This window comes from Oxyura jamaicensis, chromosome 1 (genome assembly GCF_011077185.1).
Source record: "Oxyura jamaicensis isolate SHBP4307 breed ruddy duck chromosome 1, BPBGC_Ojam_1.0, whole genome shotgun sequence".
NCBI classification, from domain to species: Eukaryota; Metazoa; Chordata; class Aves; order Anseriformes; family Anatidae; genus Oxyura; species Oxyura jamaicensis.
The window spans coordinates 82,423,096-82,430,878 of record NC_048893.1 but is presented as its reverse complement, the minus strand read 5'-3'; the positions used below and the strand labels follow the sequence as shown (position 1 = coordinate 82,430,878).

General features: G+C 48.4%; 1 long non-coding RNA gene across 2 annotated transcripts; it reads left to right on the top strand.

Annotated features, from left to right (window-relative positions):
- Nucleotides 1-6,375, top strand: LOC118160100. Of its 2 annotated transcripts, XR_004747337.1 has the most exons (4): nt 1-151; nt 612-673; nt 3,950-4,105; nt 6,064-6,375. It is a non-coding gene; the product is annotated as an uncharacterized LOC118160100 (long non-coding RNA). The 2 variants fall into 2 exon arrangements; XR_004747338.1 differs by lacking the exon at nt 612-673.
- Nucleotides 6,376-7,783: the final 1,408 nt, after the last annotated feature.

The following is a 7,783-nucleotide window of genomic DNA, read 5'->3' as shown; positions in this document are numbered from 1 at the left end:
GCAGGCAAGACTGGTTCAGAGAGCAGGGGTGCAGGGGTCTGGAAGCTGGTTTGGAAATGCATTTCCAAGTTCGGGATGTGAAACAATGAAACTGTGATTTGATGTGTTGTGGCATGTTTCTAAACGTCTAGTATCCCAACATGAGGAAATTGTGAGTAAAACAGATAGGGAAAAAAACTTTGTGGAGAAAAATTAAGCTTTCAAGTGGGGAAAATTCTTTAGGAATAACCTATTAGATAGCCAAATAGCTACTTTTCCACATCAAAGAAACATTTTCCTTGAAGATAATAAAAAAGATATTTCATTTTTTGAACAAAACTTACTGTACTGAAGGCACGCACCCTTTTATTCTTTGGAGGTACGTCTGTTAATAGAGATTCAAAAAGATGGAAGTGTTTAATATTTTTTTCTGACAAATGTTTGGAAGGGAAGGTGCTCTGCTTCAATGACAAACTGCTCTTCATCCCATTAGTAATGGGGGGAAATTGTTAGAAAACACCAACTTGCGATAGGAGTTGGCTGGAGAGCATTCTGGTCTGCCGATGTTAATGTTAAATCTTGGAGTACAAGGTAAACTCCAGGAGAATGAAAGTATACGGCCTCTATTCCAGTACTGTAAGAGGGGATCTAGGAAGAACGGCATAAATCCTCATTTCTGACTCCAGTTTTACAGGTTAGTGAATAAAAGCCTTGTCCATGTAAGGGAGTACATAGGCTTTTTCAGGATGTTGTTTTGTGGGTGAGGGCAATGAGTTTTCTGACACTTTAGAGCATAAGGTAATACAGGTTCTGATTAGTAGCCGCAGGTATTGATTGAGGTATTGCTGTGACTACAGAGCAACAGAACCATCCCCACTTTGTACAGTCACACGAGAGGAACTGGAAGTAGGCTAAGGAGAGATGATACAAGATAGGTCCCTTCATTTTGTAGCACCAGCTTGAGGGGTCAAGTAACTACATACAAATGGCCTTCTCCAGTTTCAGCTAGCAAACACTAGCTGAAACTGTCAGTCCACCCAAATCTGAGATTACACAACTCATATGGCTGGAAGCCTGGTATCAGCTCTGAGAATCCTCCCATAGCCTTGCTTGGCCATAGGGGCTGCCCCACAGTAACCTGCTCCACATTTACTCCTGTCCCACTCAGCAGTAGCAGTTAGGATGGCAACAGGAGAGTGCATCACCAGTCCCAGTGGTTGTTACAAGGTGCACGGTACCTCTGCTGAGTGCAAGGCAGTTTTATCCTTCCTTAGAGCCACTGTAAGGGCAACAGGCCCTTATGGAGACAAAAAAATCTTTTCTCTGACAGTGGGACAATAGTACTCAGGAGATCAGCCACCGCATCTTCATGGAAAGACATAGGTGTCCTCACCCTAACCACCAAAAACCATCCTGACAGACAATACAAAATGAAAATCTTTCAGATGGATCCTCTTGAATGAAAAGATGACATCTGAGCACCCTCACAAGTGTCTTGATGGAGGCCACACTTTCACATGAGAATGGTTGTCATGCAGTGCTTGTTGCCCAGTTATGACCATTTGTTTTTGAATGTGGCTTGTAGAATCGGGATAGCTTGGCAAACTCACATGGCCAAAGAAGTCATTTTCCCTTATGACAATGAAATGGTGATTGTGCATGCTTTCCGCTTATTACACGATATTAAAAAATGGGTATGTACTCCTTAAAAGAGCTTCACATGGACACCTTAAAGTGATTACAACTTTACAGTGGAGGTTTCTAGAACCATTTTTATATCTGAGAGTTTTTTTGTTTGTTTTGTTTTGTTTTGTTTTTGTTTTCTACAACAAGGTTTTGGTACTAGGAAAGGGAAAAGGAGAGTCATGATGTATACTAGGAGGTGGAGAGTGTTACTGGAGTTTCTTGACTTTCAGCTTTCTTGGCCTCAAAGCTTAAAACTGTGGTGGACTGTTTGAACCCTAGTCTTCTGATGTCACCTTTTTGCCTCTTCTCATTTCCTGTTTTCCCTGATCCATACAGGGGAAAGGTGGTTGGTGTAGTGTGCATTGAGCAATGAGGCTGGTACAGGAGAGAGATTTCATTTTACACACTTAGTGTACAGACTCTTGAGAAATAAAATGGATTTGGGTGATGCAAAACCTGTAAAAAATAAATAAAATTGTGAGCCAAAATAAATAAAATTGTGAGCCAAATAAATAAAATTGTGAGCCAAAAGTCTTTGCAAATGCTTCAAATACAAACTACTCTGTATTTCAGATTGGCTGCACAGTACTTGGAAGAAAGTAACTCAATGCTGCAAGGGCAATGTTCCCATGAGGAAATACACATGACATAATTTGTTCTTGAACTTTTGCCTTCAAAGGTTTCTTCCTAACTTCAAAATCTTCAAAAGATTTCTTCCTGACTATGTGTTCAGTGCTGTGTATAGTAAATACACTGTTGATATAGGCTTTTTTAAAGAGAAAACAAGGCAATGTTACTGATGACTAGTGTTCAGACCCCTGATCCTGTCTGCAAAAGTGGATATATATACATTTTTATTTAATTCCTGCCTAATTTAGCCAATTACCTTTATTCTCTGAAGTTTTCTAGGACAGTTTATGTTATCTGCAAACCAGTTCTGCTCACCCTAAATAAATATCGCTAATGAAGAAAGCTTTGGGGTTTTATTTCTCATTTTAGAGAAACACAGGCTCTACAATTAAGAGAGAGAAAAGAAGCAGGTATTTCAATGCCTGTATTTAGGCTCAGATAAGTCATTCCCCTTTCTGTTCTGTCTCTAATTATTTGCCTGAGTGAATGAGCAGTGACTTATTCTACTTGTGCATGCTTGCTGTGTTCTTTGAGTAAATTCCTCAGTCATTTTCTATTGCTCCTTGCCATCTTTTGTATGTATCACACACCTGTTCAGCAGCTGCGTGTGCCTGTTTGGGCCAGTGATAAATGGGCCACCTCTGCCTCGAGTCGCATTTTATGATTTGTATTAATTTCAGGTCAGAGACAGCCTGGAGGGACTCTCGTAGTGTCTGTGAAGAGGCAGGCTTGCTGAGAGCTGCAAGGACAGTTATCTGTGTGTCCTTACAGAAGTGGTTCTCTGAAACTCCTCAGCCCCTCTGCTTCCCCCAGACTTCAGGCTGCTATAAAGTTCAGCAAGCGGCCCTTCCCTTCAGTGTTTAGGAAATTTGTTTTGGAACATGGATTATGTTGTGAAGCACACAAGATGACTGGGTGTTAGTTATTTTCTGTCTGTAGGGCTGTAGGATGATGGTACCTCAGAGCTGATACAGGGTGGAGAAACTCATGCATCAGTGGCAGTTCAGGTTGGATATCAGGAAGAGGTTCTTCACTGAGAGGGTGGTTGGGCACTGGAACACGGTCCCCAGGGACATAGTCATGGCACCAAGCCTGTTGGAGTTTAAGAAGCGTTTGGACTGTGCTCTTGGTCATACAGTCTGAATTTTTGGGTAGACCTGTGTGGTGCCAGGAGTTGGACTCGATGACCCTCGATCCCTTCCACCTCGGGATATTCTACAACTCTACGATTCCAAGCCTTAAACCCGATTTCCAACGCCCAGTCGTAATTTGCTTCTACACTTCATCCCCCCCCCCGTCACCCAGCCCCCCCCAAGGGGCAGAAACCCCGCTCAGCACCGCGGACAGCGCCGGCCCCGTCCCGTCCCGTCCCATCCCGGTCCCGGGCCGGGCGCGGGGGGCGGCCGCCATTTTGTTGCCGTCCCGCCCCGCCGCTCTGTGCTGAGGGAGGGCGCGGGCGGGCGGCGGGGCAGGGCCTTGTGCTCTGCGGCGGTCTCGTTTCGCTGTGAGGGTCTACTGAGGGTCAGTTGTTTTGCCTTTCAGCGCAGGAGGAGAAAGAGTTTTAACCCCGTTTTTTTTTTTTTTTGTTAGTGGAGACCTGTAAAGAGAAGGAAGTGAAGACTGAAATAGCCGCAGGGTGTTTTGTCCCTTGCAGCTAGCTGCTATGAAACACCCTCGCTGCAGCGTGGGCTTGCACGGATTCCTGTGCTTCCGCCTCAAGAAGCACAGACAAGCATAAGGAAGTCTCAAGGCAAATCCTGTTTAGGAGACAGCTGCACAGAAAAGATAATTCAAGAGTAGGCCATAACAGGTCAAATATGAGAAGAGTGGCTTCCCACCTCTGCTTCCCGCAGTGTGTGCTGGTCAAACGCTGCTAGGGAGCTGTTTCCAGACAACTGAGAATGTTTAAAAGGCCACACTCACCTGGGTGTTGGGTCTGAGTAGGAGATTCTCCTTTCTGTATATTCTCTCCTGGTGTTACAATGTGAGCTCCCAGCCTTGTTTCAACCTGCTTGCTCTCTGGGCTGGTGACCACATATTAGCTTGGAGCAGCATTTGGGCAGCACTTTTAACAAGGAGAACATGTCACCAAGGACAGAGAGATCAGGACTAGCTCAGCCTGACCACTGAAATGTCCATGGGGAGAAGGAGCAGGACACGCTGATCAGCTTCCTTCTGCTGCCCTTGGAAGCTCTGTCAGGGGCACGTGCCTTTGACTGGGTGCACCTGGTCAAAGAGGACCCAGTTTCCCACCCTGTCTGCCTCTCTCCAGTGTGCCCCGTGTGACTGGGGAGAAAAAAAGGTGAGGGGACTGGGGGCTGGGATGAAATCCTAAGGGGGTGTGAGTGGGCCGCCTGCGCTAGGTGGCCCTGCTTGAGCAGGGGGCTGGACTGGATGACCTCCAACACCAGCCATTCTGTGATTCTTTGAGTCACCGTCAGCTCATGTGATAATTAAATGTCCCTTAAATATATTTATTTAGTTAGTTATTTTAAAAAGGACAATCTCTCAGTGGTATACTGTTGAAGGGGGGGAACTTTCTTGTGCACTCTCTCCCACAGACCCCCAACCATGACACCCTTTACTTGTACCCCCAAGACTTTCCCCAGGAACTTTCCCCTCACACCCCTTTGTAGCAACTGCTCCGAGGCTGGGCTGACTTTAAGCCTTGTCCTCTCTGTGGTCAGCTGAAAATGCCCCCTGCAGGTTTCCTGCCTTTTCTTGCTCTGCTCCACTCTCCAGGGCAAGGACCAATATCCTGCATCCCTGGGCATCTCTTCCCATGCTCCGTCCTCACTTTCCTGTGGCACCTGTCCCTTCTTTTAAACTCTCTTTGTCATCTGCTAGGAATAACCTGTGTGAGTCTGGATGCTCTGCATTAGGACTGTGTCCTCCTGCAAACAGAAGGGCCCGGGGTGGGATGTGAGGCGTGGTGGCAGAGCAGGTGCGTGGGATCCTGTGGCACAGTGACAAAGCAGAAGCAGAGCAGTGTGGGGGCCAAAATAATGTGCCTGTGCCATGCCTGTGCCCAGCCTGTGTTGCCAGCAGATCCCTTTTGGCTTCATGTGTCTGCTTGCATTTCAGCGTTGCAGAGCCCAGTGTTTGCCTTGCACACTTCCTACCTGGGAGTGCGTGCCCCTGTGGCCTGGGGGAGCCTGGCCAGGTGTGCAAACACCCTGGCAGCCTTGGGGGAAGTTTGTTATGTACACAGGAGTGTGTGAATTCAGTCAAACTTCACAAACAAGGATAAGGACGAACTCAGGATGTAATCAGTGCTCAAATATAGAAACTCAAGGTTTCCTGAGAGAGAGAGACAAGAGAAACAAAGAGGCAGAACAGGTGTCATGGCCCTTGTGGCTTTCACTTCCTCCTACCTTGGCTTCTCAGTAATGAATTTGGTGCCTGCCCCAGGGCCCAATTTAGACAACCTACAAGAAAGCAGCACGTCACGGGCAGCCTTGTTGCTGTGCAGGGCAGGAGTCGTACAGTGCCCTGCATGGTGGCATGTCCAGATGCCACCAGCAGAGTCCCTGGGAGGTGAAGGCTCTCTGCAGGCTTGGGCATAGCTTGGGGTGAGGCGGACAAATACCAAGGAAATGAGAAGGGGAACTTCTGAACCCGGCTTTGGGGCTAGGGCTGTATGTAGGCAAAAGCTGGCTATTGTTCAAGTGGGGACCTCCAGAGCCTTGATAGCCTCAGGAAATGATCCATGCAGAGACACAACACAACATGCTGCTCTGATACTATTTTTTCTCTTTAATAATTAAGGACACCGAGCTGCAGGGGGTGAAGCGGGATGCAGTTCCTGTCTGTCCAAGGGATCACATTTGCTGGACCACGTGGGCTGGCAGGTTCCAGGGCCAACGTGGCCAAGTCACGGCCCTGAAGAGAGGCCAAGACTCCTGGGGAGCTGGAGCCCAGAGGGTAAGCATTTAGTAACAGAGGCCTCCTGGTTACACTGAAGCTGGGATGCCACAGTGATGTTGACTGTTGAAGGATTCTGAGTGGCTTCGTTCGGGTTTTAGCCAGGATGGACAGGAACTGGCTGTTTCTGACATAGGACGGTGCAGCAGGGCTGGTGTCTGGAAATAGCCTCCCTCTTGGTGTCCTTTCTGACTCAGAACAGCGATTCTGAAAGAGCACACAACAACTAAAAGGGGACAAAGCCAGAGGGCCAGGTGCAGCCTACACAAAACCTTTATTAGCATCCCAGGTGGCAATAATGTACTGAACAGGGGAGGGAGAAATGAAGAGAGAAACCAGCCGTATCCCACTGCATGCACAGGACACCCAGGCTCCCAAAGTCTGAGCCAGGTGTTTCCTGGGCTGCAGGAACAAGGTGCCCCCTTTCTGTAAACTGCTTCAGTCCTCCTCCTCTCTCCTTCACGTCTGTGCAGGGTGTTGGGGCCACCTTTGTGTGCTTGGGACGCCCAAGAGGGACAAAGCAGCAGCGCAGTGGTGGATGGTGAAAACCATTGGTGGAGAGCTGTGTGGTGGGACCGTGCTCCTTAATGACTGTGGGGTGTCCTGCTGCCCCTCATGCTTGGGCAGAGCTCCATGCGAGCGCTGCGTGATGAGCAGCTGGGGATGTTCCTGTCCATGGAGGGGTGATCTGTGGACGTGAGCAGACCCAGTGGCACTCTCTGTGGGCTGCAGGGCAGCCTGTGTCAGCTTGGTGCAGGACTCTGCCGTGGGTCCTAGAGACCAGCTTGGGGAGTTTCAAAGCTATTCATGGTCCGTGTCAGTGGCTGAGCTGAAAAATGGGTGAGTGTGGTCCCTGGAAGAAGGTGCACTGTGGATGGTAGGTTGAGGCCTTGTCCTGGAGAAAAGGATCCTTAGGAGACCTTGATGGCTGGTCAGGAGAGGCTCTGCAAGGCAGCTGTCATCTGTGTCATCATGCAAAAGGGAGCCAAAATAAAATAAGGGGCTCTACTGAGTTGCTGTGTGAGCCTGGGAGAAGCTGTGCTGTCGGAGAGGAACCGCATGCAATGCTCTCATGGCAGGCCCTCGAGTCCCTCATCAGGCTCCCAAGCACTGTGACACTCCTCCTGTACTGGAGACCACTCATCAGCTCAGCCCAAGTCAGCCCCGTCCTCAGTCTTGGCTAATCTTCTGCCCCAGAAGGCTGACCACACGGTCCTGGCCTTGCTCCTGCTGCTTTGCCGGGCTCTGGTCAGCGCAGCGCTGCTCCCCTGGCGCCGTGTGGGGTTTTAGGGCTCTGCTCTTCCATAAACACGTGTGGTTCAGGAGCCAGCACATGAAGGCTCCATGGCTTTGAACCAGCAGGGAATGTGTGCCAGTTTAACAGCTAGGCATTTCAATATCTAGTGTTATAACCTTGAGGTTAAACACTGCTGGGCAGAAAGGCTAGAAAGAAAAAAAAAAAAACACAATGCTGCATCCATACACCGTGTCTGCGTATTATCTTCCATCGGACCTTACTAAAAATCCTTTGAAAAATCAGGTGACTGCCAGCTCATTCTCTTCT